The sequence below is a fragment of the Dendropsophus ebraccatus genome, chromosome 2 (assembly GCF_027789765.1).
Source record: "Dendropsophus ebraccatus isolate aDenEbr1 chromosome 2, aDenEbr1.pat, whole genome shotgun sequence".
NCBI lineage: Eukaryota > Metazoa > Chordata > Amphibia > Anura > Hylidae > Dendropsophus > Dendropsophus ebraccatus.
The window spans coordinates 182,009,564-182,026,179 of NC_091455.1; the positions used below are offsets into that span (position 1 = coordinate 182,009,564).

Sequence of the window (16,616 nt, forward strand, 5' to 3'; positions counted from 1 at the left end):
CATGCTGTCGGGGTGTACAGGCAACAGGCGGAAAGCGGACTCAATGTCCGTCTTGGCCATCAGTGCCCCCTGCCCATACTTCCGCACCCATGCCACGGCGGCATCAAAGGACGTATAAACCACTAAACAAAGTTCAGGGTCTATACCATCATTCACCTACTGACCGTGAGGATACGACAGATGGTGAATGAGCTGAAATTTGTTCGGCTCCTTCTTAGGAACGACCCCCAGCGGAGAAACAACCAAATTAGACAAGGGGAGTGACTCAAAAGGCCCTGCCATACGCCCCATGGCCACTTTCTTGTCTAACTTTTCTTGAACCACCCGCGGATGCAAATACGCCGACTTCAAATTGCGCAACGAGAAAGGCACCTCATAAGGAGGGGCCGGAATGACAAAACCACAAGTAAAACCGTCGAACAACAACAACGCCTTCCCCCTATCCGGGAATCTGTCTAGAAATGGTCGCATCGCGCCCACCCTCACCGGCGTCACCCCCATGACCAGAACCACCGCCACCTCACCCCTTGCCTTTTCTAAAACAACGCGCCGTGCCCGCAGAAATGTTTGAATTTACAGGCGCCACCATATTTGCACTGGCCCTCGTTAAAGAGCCAGCACAAACCGGACTTGCCGCTCACCGCTTGGGAGGCCTGCCCGGACGATCCTGCGTGGCCGGCCGAGCCGGCCCCCCCTGAAAGAGCTGGCCATAACGCGCCGAACCCATCACCCGTAGCCACAGGCCAATATCTTTCTGATCCCAGCGAATACTGGGCCACGACCGTCGTCGTAGCGGAGCCAAAATTGGCCCCCATAAACACGCTGAGCTTCCCCAATAGAGTCCAGGTAGCAAAACAAGGCCGAGCAGTTTTGCGGCGCCTTCTCACCGATCACGCTGGCCAAGATTGCAAACTCCTGGAGCCAATTGGAGAAGGTCTGAGGAATAAGACACCACCGGCGCTTCTCCTCTTCCTCCTTCTTACTCTCAAAACGCTTGCCTTTATCAAGATTGAATTTATCCAACGGGAGAAGGGAGAAAATTTCCACGTACTCGTCCCGACCAATCTTGTCCCTCACCTCCTGCTTCAAGTGGGCCCCCAACGGCCCCTCAAAGCACACATACACCTCCCCGCGTGCCCGATCGTCCATCCGCACCCAATCCACCTCCCTATCCTTATCCGTCTGCACCGCAACAGCCACACCCCCTGGACCCCCTGCCTCCTCAACTGCCGGGCCCCCCGCCGATATCCCCGCGTCCGTCCATGCCGCCGCCGGCGACTGACCCCCCACAGGCCCCCTGCCCCCTCCCGCCAAAAACGCCCTGAAGCTACTAAACAAATCTTGCCACATCGCGCTATCGCAGGGCGCGCCCCTCCCCCCAACCCCCCCAGAGCCAGATACCGTGGGGACCCTATCCCCCACCCCCCCCCTAACCATGTCTGACACAGAAGACACTACAAGAGACAACTCACCAGGCTGCCCGGGCGCTGTGTTCCCGCCAGCCGGAGGTCCGGGATCTCCATGACGACCGCCTCCGCTCATTGCTGCGCCGTCATCCATCACTCGCGTAGAAGGAGCAGAACTGGACTGGCTGCCGCAGGACCGGCACTGATGAACAGAAGCAGGGGCCCCCGAGCCCCCCGCCGCCACGACACTCCTGGGCCCGCTAGGACCCGGCAGCTCCCAGGAAGGGAACCCGACAGCGCCAGCGCTGGGGCCGACATCACTGCGCCCGGCCCGGACCATGGACCGGCGCGAACCACCGGGACGCCCCCCTACAGGGGGCGGACGACAGGCTCCTCCCCCGACCGGAGCATCGCCAGGGGAGCCAGCCGCAGGTGAAGGATGACAGGAGGGGGGAGGGGAGCCACGGGCCCGCAGCCGCAGCTTCCCCCGCTCCACAGAACCCGGCCGCTTCCTGGGATTCCTCCCAGACAGGGTTACGCGACCAGGGGCAGGAGGAGGCGGAGCCCGGCCTGTAGGGTCCCCAGAGGGGCTCCCTCGCTGCCGCCGGGTTCTTCCGCCCACATCCGGGCTGAGCCGTGTCGGCGGGCGAGAGCGCCGGGAGCTCCGCTGGCGGGTGGGAGGGGAGGGGGAGCGGGAATCAGCACTGAGCCTGCCCGCACCAGAGGCCTCACCAGACAGGGCCGGGGATCCCTCGCCAGCGTCCACGGGCGGCATCGGACGGAGCACAGCCCGAATCTGCTCCTCAAACAAGCTGTGGTCCGCAGCCGAGGCAGCCGCCTCCCGCAGCTGTTCAAACAACGTGGCCAAGGACATGGTAACACTACAGCCGACCAGGTAGCTACTGCTGCTGCTGACACTCTCCTCACTGCTCTCTCCTCCCGAGTGTTAACATGAGGAGAGAGCCAGTTACTTAAATAACCTCTGTCCCCTCCCCAAACCCCTCCCCTAGCAACTCCCGCTCTGCACTCCCCAGCTACCACCTTAACCCCCTCATGGCTGGACACCCCGTCATGGCGGCTTACCGCTCACGGGGGTCGCGTGCAGCCTTTCTGGAGGGATTAAAACCATGTGCACTCAGGTGTCTCCTGCTAATTGCGGTCATGTGGGTCTCACCAGGAGGAGTGCAAAACACGGAGAAAAGAGAAACAAAATGCGGTTCAGGGAAGAAAAAGAGTGCTGCACCTCACACCTATGGCTGATACTAGTGCCCCTAGGCTAAATAAAAAACACATCAGAATTTTGTGTATGAATTGATCAAGCCACACTGCCCCATGTACCTCGTGCTGGTATCTGATACACATGGGTCCCTACACCATGTGTTTTTTATTTAGCCTAGGGGCACCAGTATCAGCCATAGGTGTGAGGTGAAGCGCTCCTTTTCTTCCCTGAACCGCAGCCTGTTTCACGTGCTTAGCTTGCACGCTTCCTCTCAACCCTGACGTCACTACGCTACACAGTTCTTTTAAAGACGTACTAATTACAAAAATTACACACATCTAAAATTACACATAATATTGTCTAAAAGAATATAGAACGTTACATATCTTACAGCTGTGATACCTTCTAGTAATAGCCATGTAGGTCCGAGCGATCATTCAGACTAAATGGTCCGAGCACTTCAGTCTTTAGGATAAGCTCTGTTTTCTTCTTAATTAATCTGATATCCCTGCCGCCCCCTGCCGGCAATTTCTTTACTTATAGCAGTCCCATAAAGCGCAATTCAGACGGGTTGCCATTGTGCACAGAGCGCATATGTGATATCACTCTTGGACAACCTTTGCCTGTTCTCAGGGATCGTACATGCTCTGCGAACCGTTGATACAGTGGGCGGGTGGTCTTATCAATATAATAAAAACCCCAACTGCATATGAGTGCATAAACTACAAATGCAGTGCGGCAAGTGATGAAATCCCGTATTTGCCACGTAAGAGCACCTAAGCGCCCTGTATTCCTCTCTCAAATGGCCACAGTAATTACAATGGCCACATTTGTGATTACCTTCTAATTTTTTGTGGCTCAACCATGTATTTTTATTTTTCACCCCAGATGAATTTTAAAAACGTCCCTGATACCCACCGTCCAGTAATCTTTTACTCAGATCATTAGCTTGCTGTTCATACAGCTCTTCACAATTGTTTATCCGGCGAAGACGTACAAACTGTCCATAAGGCACTGATTGTTTGACGTGATGGGGGTGGTAGCTATTGTAATTCAACAACATGTTTGTGGCAGTGAGTTTACGGTAGCCACTTACTGTACTTTCAACTCTCCTCGTTGGAGCTCCAAGTGTATGTCTAGGAAATCTAATTGTTTGTCCCCATAGATAGCAGTAAATGACATATTAAATGTATTGATGTTAATGTATTGCACAAACTGGTTGAACTCATCCTTTGAGCCCGCCCACACTAGTAGAACGTCATCAATATATCTTAGGTATAAGGCTATCCTGGATATAAAGGGGTTCTGTACATTAAAGGGGTAGTGCGGCGCTAAGAAATTATTCACAAAATAACACACATTACAAAGTTATACAACTTTGTAATGTATGTTATGTATGTGAATGGCCCCCTTCCCGTGTTCCCCGACCCCCGCCCGTGTACCCGGAAGTGTAGTGCAGTATACATACCTGATCCGTGTCGACCGACCCTGTCTGTAATCTTGTCAAAGACGTCATCTTCGGGAGGCCGGCTGACCCGCTCCTGCCGGCCCTCATGCCAGCCCCCCTCTGCCGCGTCATAATTGTGCTCAGCCGCGATTTGCCAAGCACAGTTATGCTCAGCCAATCGCGGCTGAGCAGCTGATGACAAGATTACAGACGGGGTCGGTCGACACGGATCAGGTATGTATACCGCACTACACTTCCGGGTACACGGGCGGGGGGCGGGGAACACGGGAAGGGGGCCATTCACATACATAACATACATTACAAAGTTGTATAACTTTGTAATGTGTGTTATTCTGTGAATAATTTCTTAGCGCCGCACTACCCCTTTAACCCTTTGAGGACCAGGCCCAAAATGACCCAGTGGACCGCGCAAATTTTGATCTTAGTGTTTTCGTTTTTACCTCCTCCCCTTCTAAGAGCTCTAGCACTCTCAGTTTTCTATCTACAAGCCATGTAAGTGCTTGTTTGTTACAGGAATAGTTGTACTTTGTAATGGCGTCATTCATTTTACCATAACATGTATGATGGAATTCCAAATATATTAGTTATGAAGATATAAATAGGTGAAATCGTAAAAAAGAATGCAATATGGTAACGTTTGGGGGGTTCCTGTGTCTACGTAATGCACTATATGGTAACAGCGACATGATACTATTACTCTATAGGTCAGCCTGAACACAACCATATGCAGGTTACACAGATTCTCTAATGTTATATATATATTTTTTTTATTAAATCCTTTTTTTTGGCAGTTAAATATTAATAAAATGGGACTATTGTGACGCTTATAACGGTTTTAATTTTTCACCTACGGGGCTGTATGGGGTGTCATTTTTTCCGCCATGATCTCTAGTTTTTATTTATACCATATTTGTGAAGATTGGACGTTTTGATCACTTTTTATTGATTTTTTTTTATATATAATGTAACATAAAATCGGTAATCTGCGCACTTTTTCCCCTCTTTTCGTGTACGCCGTTTACCGATCACAATGACGCTTGTTATATTTTAATAGATCGGACAATTACGCACGCTACGGTATATTATATGTTTATCTATTTATTTATTTTTATATGTTTTATTTATATAATGGGAAAGGGGGGTGATTTAGACTTTTATTGGGGGAGGGGTTTGGGGGTAGTGTAATAGTGTTTTGAACTTTTTTTTTTTACACTTTTGAAGTCCCTTTGGGGGACTTTTACATACACTACTTTGATTTATACACTGATGATTGCTATGCCATAGGCATAGCATTGATCAGTGTTATCGGCGATCTGCTCATTGAGCCTGCCTGTGCAGGCTCAGTGTAGCAGATCGCCGATCGGACCACACGGAGGCAGGTAAGAGACCTCCGGCAGTCCGTTTCAACGATCAGGACCCCCGCAGTCACACTGAGGGGGTCCCGATCGGTAAGTGACAGGGGATCGCGGCGTTTAAGGGGTTAATGACACGCGGCAGTGCGATCGCTGCAGCGTGTCATTACCGGTGAGGTCCCAGCTGCTGTTTGCAGCCGGCCCCCACCTGCTATGAAGCACGCTCCGCTCCGGAGCACGCTTCATAGCGGGAGAAACACCCAGGACGTAAGGTTACGTCATGGGTCGTCTGGGGACAGACTTCCATGACGTAACCCTACGTCCAGGGTCGTCTAGGGGTTAAAGGGAACCTGTCACCCCCCATGCCGGGGTGACAGGCTCCCGACCCCCCGTTAGAGCCCCCTATACTTACCTAATCCTGCCGGGTCCCGCTTTTGGATTCGGTCGGGTCCCGGAGATCTCAGCCGCTGCAGCCCGGCGCGCGCGCTGACAGATGAGTCCAACGCTCATAGAGAATGACGGAGCGCTGGACTCTCCTGTCATTCTCTATGAGCGTTGGACTCATCTGTCAGCGCGCGCGCCGGGCTGCAGCGGCTGAGATCTCCGGGACCCGACCGAATCCAGAAGCGGGACCCGGCGGGATGAGGTAAGTATAGGGGTCTCTAACGGGGGGTCGGGAGCCTGTCACCCCGGTACGGGGGGTGACAGGTTCCCTTTAAAGATGATCTCATCCTCAAATTCAGCCAAGTATAAATTTGCAAAGGTAGGTGCAACCGGAGTCCCCATCGCTGTCCCAGCCTGCTGACCATACCAGTGGTCAGCGAACTGGAACTCATTGTGATGGAGGACAAACCCCAGCAGTTCACAAATATACATTGCATATTCTGGTTCGCATCTCCCACTATGTTGGAGGAGTGGCAGGGAGCGGAGCAGCGCCCCCTGCCGGCTGCTTGATGAGCATAGCGCAGATCAAACGAAGCACTTCGCTTCATTTAGATCAGCCATTCGCTCATCTCTAATTTTTATGATTGCTCAGCGATGTGTATTATATAGCATGATACCGCCAGGGTCCGGCAGCATGTAATGTCCTGTATCTAAGAATCTCTTAGGGGGAGATTTATCAAACTGGTGTAAGGGTCCATTTACACAGAAAGTTTATCTGCCAAAGATCTGAACCCAAAGCCAAAAATTGATTTGAAAAGAGGAGAAATCTCAGGCTTTCCTTTATGACCTGATCTTTGTTTTCTCTGTTCCTGGCTTTGGCTTCAAATCTTTGGCAGATAATCTGTCAGATAATCTTTCTGAGTAAATGGACCCCAACATGCACAGTCACATGGTTTTCACTAATTGACTTCATTCATTAGTCCACAGTTGTGTTGGTCAGCTGATGCCGTGCGGGAGGAGCAGGCAATGTGCCCCAGCACTTGTGGCTATATAGTGTGGCAATGCCCGCGAGAACTTAGCCATGATTAACCCCTTGCCGCAAAATGACGTTTGGGAAACGTCATGTAAAGCAGGTAGTTAATGCAACATGACGTTTCCCAAACTTCATGGCTTCCCTGCCTCCCCCCTCTGTCCCTAGATGAGATCGGGCAGCAGGAGGAGGCTGTGTCACACAGCATCCTCCTGCTGCCACTATCCGGAGGGGAGCCGCGCTCCCCACCGGACAGTTAACCCCATAAATGCCGCGGCCAATGCGACCGCAGCATCTATGGGGATATTTCTGGCTTATGGGGAGATCGGGCGGAGGGAGGAGGCTGCAGCATGTTGCCTCCTCCTGCCTCCATTGTCCAATTCTCCCCCCGTCTGTTTGCCCTTCCCCGGATCGCTCCCCTCACCCTGATCTCCCTCCTCATCATATAAATAAATAAATAAATAAATAATAAATATACACATTCCTCATCCCCTTTATAAATGATCCCCTATAAATAAAGTACACATATTTGGTATCGTCGCGTCCGTAATGACCCCGTCTATTAAAGTCCTACATTAATTATACCGCCCGATTAATGCCATAAAAAAAATAAGTAAAGAACTAACCAAAATGAAATTTTTTTGTTAATCCCGCCCCCTAAAAAATATAGAAAAAAGCTATCAACACGACGTATGTACCCAAAAGGTGAACCACTAAAAACGTCAGCTTATGCCACCAAAAAAAAAGTCCTTACATAACTACATAAAGCTATATAAAATGGATATCACTGTAACCGTACCGACATGACGAATAATAATAACATGTCATATGTGACTTATACTAAACAGCGTACAAAAAAATGATGAAAAACAGCTGCTAAATTGTGTTTTTTATTCTTACCACCTCATAAAAAATTAAATAAAAAATGATCAGGGTGTCACATGTCCCTCAGAATGGTACCGATGGAAACGTCAACTTGTCTTATACAAATATTTTGGCACCGCAAGGCCTCTGTGACATGGTATAATGGCTATAAAAAAACTGAAATAAGAAAAGACTCCAAAAATACACAAGGCTTCTGTCATGTCTGCGGCCTGTGGTTGAGTCAGGTGACGCACTGTGGCCACATATGGGGGATTTCTAGAAACATTGAAATAAGGGGAATAAATATTGAGTTCCATTTATCTGTTAATATTTGCTGTGTTAGAGGAAACAATGGATTAAAATGTAATATCTGCCAAAAAAATGAAAATTTTAAATTTCCCCTCCAACTTGCTTAAATTTCCGCAAAACACCTAAAGGGTTAATGAACTTATGAAATGTTACTTTGTATACTTTGAGGGGTGCAGTTTTTACAGTGGAAGGATTTATGGGGGTAACTAACATACAGGCCCCACAAATCCACTTCTGGGAACTGGTCCCTAATAAAATCAGAATTTGAAATTTTCCGGAAAATTTGAAAAATCGCTGCAAAGTTTCGAAGCCCTCTACATTCCTAACAAGTAAAAGGACGTTCACCAAATGACGTCACCTTAAAGCAGACATGTTGTAGATGTTGCAGTAATAATTAGTTCATGTGACATAACTATTTTTTTTTAGAAAAGAGAGTTTTGATTATAAAGAAATGTAATTTTTTCCAATTTTTGAGCAAATGTTGTGTTTTTTACAAAAAACTACTGAGTATATCAGCCAAAGTATACCACAAACATAAAGAGGAATATGTCACGAAAAAACAATCTCAGAATAACCGCGATAGTTAAAAGCACCGCAGAGTTATCACTACATAAAGAGAGACAGGTCAGATTTTAAAAATAGGCCCTGGGCATTAAGGCCAAAACAGGCTGAAGAGGCAAGGGGTTAAAGGGGTTGTCCAGCGAAAAAAATCAACTGGTGTTGGAAAGTTACATAGATTTGTAATTTACTTTTATGAAAAAATCTACAGTCTTCCCATACTTATCAGCTACTGTATGTCATGCAGAAAATGTTGTTTTATTTTCAGTCTGGCACAGTGCTCTCTGCTGACATCTCTAGCCGAGACAGGAACTGCCTGCAGAAGGAGAGGTTTTCTATGAGGATTCATAGAAAACCGAGACAGAATTCCTGTCTCAGCCAGAGATGTAAGCAGAGAGCAGTGTGTCAGACTGAAAATAAAACAACATTTCCCGCAGGACATACAGTAGCTAATAAGTATGGGAAGACTGGAGATTTTTTAATAGAAGTAAATTACAAATCTATATAACTTTCTGATATCAGTTGATTTGAAAGAAAAAGATTTTCGCTGGATAACCCTGTTAAGGCCGTGTAACGCGGATGAAACATGTAGGCCAGGGGTACTCAACAACTGAAGGTCTACTTTCTGGGCTCTATTGTCAGGTGAAGATCCGAGCTGAACACCAGTAGGAAATGTGTTTTGTTACTTTTCACAAAGGGTGTTAACTATTTACATACAGAATTGAAAACTGGCATTTTCTCTCTCTCACCAGCCTTTTAAAATTAGGTTCACAGGGGGTGACTGCATTAGTAGTATATAGCCCCCCTGTGCGCTCCCCCAGTAGTATGTAGCCCCCCCTGTGTGCTCTCCCCCAGTAGTATATAGCCCCCCTGTGTGCTCTCCCCCTGTAGTATATAGCCCCTGTGCGCTCTCCCCCAGTAGTATATAGCCCCTCTGTGCGCTCTCCCCCAGTATATAGCCCCTCTGTGCCCTCTCCCCCAGTATATAGCCCCCCTTTGCGCTCTCCCCCAGTATACAGTCCCCCTGTGTGCTCTCCCCCAGTATATAGCCCCCTGTGCGCTCTCCCCCAGTATATAGCCCCCTGTGTGCTCTCCCCCAGTATATAGCCCCCCTGTGTGCTCTCCCCCAGTATATAGCCCCCTTGTGTGCTCTCCCCCAGTATATAGCCCCCTGCGTGCTCTCCCCAGTATATAGCCCCCCTGTGCGCTCTCCCCCAGTATATAGCCCCCCTGTGCACTCTCTCCCAGTATATAGCCGCCTGTGTGCTCTCCCCCTGTAGTATATAGCCCCCCTGTGCGCTCTTCCCACCCCATATAGCATAAAAAAACAAACACTTTATACTCACCTGAGTCCGGCAAGTCCTTTTCTCTTCCTCCTGTGGCCACACTGCAGCAGTCAATAGAGGCCGCTCTCCTTCCGCCGGTGCAGGAACGTTACTCGAGCGCTGACACCAGCGGGGGAGCGCGGCCTCTTGTGACTGCTGCGGCCACGAGAGTGACTGACAGGGAGGGAGCCAATGGCTTCCTCTCTGTCAGTGCTGCTGCTGCTGCTCGGTATCTATGTGCGTTTGTTACGAGCGCTCATAGTTGGTTACTGTGCAGGGAGCAGCGCCACGGCCAGGGTCCGGACAGCTGGCCGCCACGTAAAAGTACTGAGGGATTCCCTATAAAACATATGGATAAAAAAAAACAACTATGTGTCCGGTCCTCAAGGTGGTCTATGTATATATGAAGTGTTTTTGGAAAAACCGTGTTACTGAGTTAATAATGTATTTAATATAACATAGAATAAAACAAGCATAAAAACATAGTAACAAAGACAATGGAAGGCCCTTCTGATAAACTGTAAATAAAACAATGATATAGATAACTGGCGAAGCATAAATGTAGTGCACATCTAACAAAACCAAATAAGGTATCCATAACATAAATCCTCCACTATAGTGCAATGATCAAGTTCATTGAGGGTTCTGTAGAACTACAAGTCCCTGTCAGCCTGGACTTGTAATAAAGTAAATGTAATGCACATATAATGCAATGATGCATAAATGGATAAACAATATTCTCTGTAGAGCAGTTCTCAGGATCATTGGAAGGTCTGTAGAACTACAAGTCCCAGCCGGTCGGGACTGCAGCTGTATGTGCATTGAGTAGTGCGGTAGGTGAATCCCCTGCGCTGCTCATATATCTAGGGGATAATATATAACATATGTTGTACAGTTTATGTTGAATGTTCTCCCCTAGTTATATGAGCAGCGCAGGGGACTCCCTTACCGCACTACACATTGCATACACAGCTGCAGTCCAGGCTGACTGAGACCTGTAGTTCTACAGACCTTCCAATGAACATGAACTCAACATTATATGTGCATTACATTTACTTTATGCAAAGACAAGGCTGGCTGGGATTTGTAGTTCTAAAGAACTCTTCCCAGTTCCTGTGACACGGAATGACGGCCAACACACTGTCACTATCATTGTCGTTTGAATAGAACTTGTTTTAAGACACCGATCAGCCGACATTGTGCATGTCCTATTACACCAAATAATTATGACAATATAATAGACATAAGGGTTTTTTTGCAGTTTTTATTTGATTAAATATTTTCTTTAAAAAAACGGCTTCTCCTCCCTCCGCTGTCGCAGTATTCTAGAGAAAAAGATAAAAAAATCGATAAGACATGGTTAGATTTGCTGATAATGTTCATGATATTCTTGATATCGTTGATGATGATGATGATACATTTGCAGATATGGCGGATGTTATGAAAGTATACTTACCATCCTCCTAACCTGCCACCAATTTCACCCAGAGAATTATCTCTTCCTGGGGTATCATATCCCGAGGATTCTTTGTAAAATAGAAGATGTTGTAAATTATTTTACAGTGTGAATGATGTAATGTTACATGGGACAGGTGTTACTATATACATGTACTATCCATAGACACCATGTAGATGAGTAATATTACTATTATTATAGAGGTCATGCTCCTAGACTTATCTTGGTCATGCCGGATTTGTCGGATTTTCCAAAACGTCAGAGTCCGATCGGATTCAGATTTTTGGAAGTCCGCTCCAAATTTTTTCTTGCTTTCCACCATTTTAGAAAGCAGGAATTGGAAAAAGCGCTTTCCCATGATGCCCGGAACACATCCAATCAGCAGGGATGTTGCACTAGCCCACCCCCTGTTTGACGTCGGTATAGCTTTAAGAGGAGCGGTCACATGACAGGCAGTCTGCACAGAGAGAGGAAGGAGGCTGTTACCAGTGCACACAGCTCGTCAGTGACAAAACGCTGCTGCTGCACGCTGTTGTACTGAGAAGATATTCTACAAAAGCAAAGACAAAAAGATTATTAGGAAAGCGGAGAGGAGAAACATATAGTGATTGAGAGAGAAAAATAGAGAAGGCGAAAGATAGATAGGTAGATAGATTAGGCATAGGAGAGCAAAGGGTGCACAGAACAAAAAAGTGCTCTACAGATATCCAAGTGCTATAATGGCACCATTGCGAGAGTGTATATGACATAGGTGTTTTCCTGAGGTACAAATATATACCTTGTGCATGTCTGTAAAATAAAATTAAAAAAAAAAGTGCTCTACAGATATCCAAGTGCTATAGTGGCACCATGTTGACTACTGTTGCTCCTGCCTGGCCTCCTTGTTGACTACTGCTGCTCTGGTCTTCAGCCTCTTGATAATCAAGGCTTCGGTCACAGGGTAGATATTTGGCATGTTGTCAGAGGTCCAGTTGCAGTTCAAGTGAAGGTCTGGGGTGCTGGAGTTCTTTTTATAACATATCTTTGTATTTGAAGTGAATTATTTGTTTGATTTTCACATTACTCTCTGTGGGCGGCAAAATGTTTATCTTGCCAAAATCTGACCTTTCAGTGTTCATTAATTGATCAATATTTCAGCAGCGAAGCAAATTTATTTTCATTATTTATTTTGGCTTTCATATGAGTGATTTCTAAAACCAGTGGATGAACTTTAGGTCAGGTTATAAGCTTTGGTTTCCCCAACATGGATTAGCGACAGAACTTCTGTCAGGGACTGTATAGCGAAATTGAGATTGCCTCCCCAGACCTTTATGCCCTCTGCAAAGGAGTGAAAAGCATCAAGTGTCCGACAAAGCCAGTCAACTTAGCGTGTGTTAGGGGCATATACTGTACATTTGCTAGGAAGAAGATATCACCAGCTATATGGATTTTCAAAAACAAATATCTGCCTTCAGGGTCTGCTAGTTCAGCTAATTTAGTAAACACTACATGTTTAGCAATGTCAATGCTAACTCCACATATGGCTTTGCTCAAGTCGGTACTGTGGTGCCAGGAAGATTATTTGCACTTGGACAGAGCAGGCAGATAAGTGGATTTGAAATGTGTTTCCTGGCAAAATATAAAATCTGCTTTCAGTCGTCTAAACTCGTAAAGAACCTGGGACCTCTTCTGAGGTGTGTTCATACTTTGAGACAATCTGAAATTCCGTGGCCTGGGAACTAGGTATATTAGTCACAGTAGCCATCATGACATGTTAACATATGGGGCCTGTGCAATATAATGAAAGTGGTAAATCAATGCTGTTAATAGAATCCTCAATAGAGGGTTAAGAGGTTGGGGAGGGGGGAATGGAATGTTATCCCATATGACGGGACTGAATCGTCCCAATTCGGACGATTATCGCTCCGTGTAATAGAGAGAACGATCAGCCGATGATCGTGTCATAGGCTGATCGTTCATTTAGGTTCAAACCTAAAATCATCGGTCGCCACCCACGCATCGCTACGTGGAATAGCAGTGCGCAGCGGACGACCAGCGATTTGAAAACAGCATACTTTACCTATTCAGGCTGCAGGTCTTCTCCTGCGATCCTTCTCCCGGTCCCGCACAGCAGCAGCAGCAGCAGCTTCGGAGCGGCCTGTCTGAGCTGACAGACCGCTCAGCCAATCACTGTCCGGGACCGCCGGGGCCAGTGATTGGCTGAGTTCAGACAGGCCGCTAGGATATTCGTAACAATGGCCCTGCAGCCCTCGCTGAACGATTATCGGGCCATGGAATAGGCCCAGTAAACGAGCGTCGATCTAGCAGATCGGCGCTCATTTACATTGTTGATCGGGCAACTATCTGCCCGTGTAATAGGACCCTTAGTTGGAAAACTAGAAAAAGGAGACCTATAGGAAAAAAGGACACAGTCAGATTCCAAGGAAATTTGCTCAAAAAATTAATAAGTATAACACTTATAATGCCCTGGGGGTTATACTCATGGACCCCTCTATGGATAAACAGCACAGTGTAGGGATGGTACAAAGCAGTTCAATCAGCCATCTTCCCCACGTTGTTTGTCTTCCCCCTGTAGTTGTTTTCTGGATTTCGGGCTTCTCTTAGTGTTCCAAACTTCTAGTCACAGGAGGTCCAGTATGATGTCCTCTGGTGACCGGATCACAATATGGCGCCCACCTTTCATGATCCTCTGCTCACGTGCCTATGTGGTGTATATTGGTCTTTATATCAGCTAAGTCTTCTATGATAGAGGCCACTATCTTTTTCAGGAAGGTTCTGGATATGGGTCTTTGATTTGAGTCCTCACCTGCATCTCTCCCGCCTCGCTGACTGTCCTTATCCGTCTCCATCCCCATGTCTCAGTCTGGTTGCCTCGTGGCTGCCATCTTGTGTGAGGAGCTTATGGCGCCAGGTTGTTTCTTTCTAGGGAAATGTTCCGTTCCCGAGCGAATTTCTGCAGATGCATGATCCCTGAAGGATACTGACAGGGATCAGTGCCAATCTTGCCCATAGGGTTGCAGCTGGAAGCTGTGGTAGGCTGATGTAATCCGGGTGGCTAAGGAGCTCCGGCTTGTGCGTCCTACTCCATGCTCAGCTAGGCTCAGCCCCAGAATCAGATATATATGACAGACACAAGCAGACTGAGACTAGCTCAATAACCAGCAAGGGGTATACAGACTGGGGGTGTTAGGGTACATGCACACTATGAAATGGCGACGGAAAACCCGTTGCGCATTCTGCACCTCGCATGCGCTCGCCGACTGTGGCAGGCACGCCCGTTTCCGCCTGTGTCATAGACTTCTATGCATGGCTCTTAGAAGGTAAGGAGGAACATTATATTGTATTCTAATAACATCAACATAACATTATATTAAAATAAATCTATATTTTCCTGAATTATATTCTCGTTTCTACAATGTGACATCTATGTGAGAGCATGTGCTGTCCATCCACACACCGTCACCCCTACTCTTACCCCTACAGAACAACACCACACACAGGCGGCAGGGGGAACTACAGTCTCTGACAGCCAGCAGGAGAAAGCTCTTGGTTGTATAATGGTTATTTCCATCATAAACCTATATAGCATTATCCTAGGAAATACATGGACAACCATTTCTATAATTCCTATAGAAGAAAAAAAAGATATATTGCTCCATTTATTCACTATCTGTGTATTGTGGCCAGTGGTCCCTTTAACAGGGGGGACAGGAATCAGGCGTCCAATATTCCAGAAGCCGTAGCAGCACATATCAGACATGTTACTCACATCCTATGGGTCTCTGATGGCAATGCCCCTTTATAGCAGCATTTCCTATGAGGGCATCACTATATGAAAGATCTCATCATAATAACATTATTACATGTATGTGATATTATATGTTATATATGTGATATTTATATCTTATTTAATTAGTCTACTTTCAGAATTTTGGGTTATACAACATTAATCTATTATTATACAGCATTATTCTATTATTATGGAAGGATAATTCATATATTGATATAAGATATTTTCCCTCCATACAATCATCCAGTACATTCATAGGCAGCTGCCAGTTATCAGTATTATATAGGAGGATGCAGCATCATTTGCATATGTGTATGTATGTATGACATCATGATGATGTCACAGTGCTGAGCTGGGGTAAATACCAGCTGACACGCTGGCTGTTACCTTTGATGGGCAAAGGATGGCGACGAGAATGTCTAGGGCTGGTACGTACCACAAGATATTATTACCTATGTTACCTGTGTTTGCTGTATAATTATTAGTAAGTAAAAAGTTTAACTATTTTTCTAACAATGTCTTTATTTTTCAGGGATCGAAGAATTGAGATTTTTCTTCATAATAGTCTTTGTAATATTAGTGCTGATTGTCTTCAGCTGGCTTATTGAGTACATCTGGTAAGTTATTGTCACCATGTACTGTATGTAATATCTTGTCTTTGTTCTGTTTGGTCACTCCTAATGGTCACTGTTGTTACTGTATAGCACAGGGACATCTCTATAACTTTCTCCATTTCTTTTTTTTTAGTATGAAAATCATTGCATGGAGGGAGAAGCGAGTAAAACGGAATGACCAAGGTAAGTGTAAGAGCATGACCCCTATAATAATAGTAATATTCCTCATCTACATGGTGTCTATGGATAGTACATGTATATAGTAACACCTGTCCCAGGTAACATTGCACTATTCACACATTAAAATAATTTAAAATATCTTCTATTTTACAGAGAATCCTCGGGAAGAGATAATTCTCTGGGTAAAATCGGTGGCAGGCTAGGAGGATGGTAAGTATACTTTCATAACATCCGCCATATCTGCAAAATTATCATCATCATCATCATCAACAACAATATAAAGAACATTATGAACATTATCAGCAAATCTAACCATGTCTTATTATTATTTCAGAACATCTAGAATCCTGCGGCAGCGGAGGGAGGAAAATCCGTTTTTTTTTTTTCTTTAAGATAATATTCAATCAAATAAAAACTACAAAAAACCCTTATGTCTATTGGATTGTCATAAATATTTGGTGTAATAGGACATGCACAATGTCGGCTGATCGGTGTCTTAAACTATGTTCTATTTCAACAACAATGATAGTGACAGTGTGCTGGCCGTCGTTCTGTGTCACAGGAACTGGGAAGAGTTTTGTCGAACTACAAGTCCCAGCCGGCCTGGACTTGGCGTAATGCACATGTAATGCACATGTAATGCAAAGTTCAAGTTCATTGG

The 16,616-nt window shown here is 46.2% G+C and overlaps 1 long non-coding RNA gene across 1 annotated transcript; it reads left to right on the plus strand.

Annotated features, from left to right (window-relative positions):
* The first annotated feature begins 15,524 nt into the window (after nt 1-15,524).
* On the plus strand, nt 15,525-16,372 carry LOC138784797 (uncharacterized). The gene is made up of 5 exons (XR_011361943.1): nt 15,525-15,589; nt 15,694-15,778; nt 15,909-15,958; nt 16,109-16,165; nt 16,290-16,372. It is a non-coding gene; the product is annotated as an uncharacterized lncRNA (long non-coding RNA).
* The last annotated feature ends 244 nt before the right edge of the window (nt 16,373-16,616 follow it).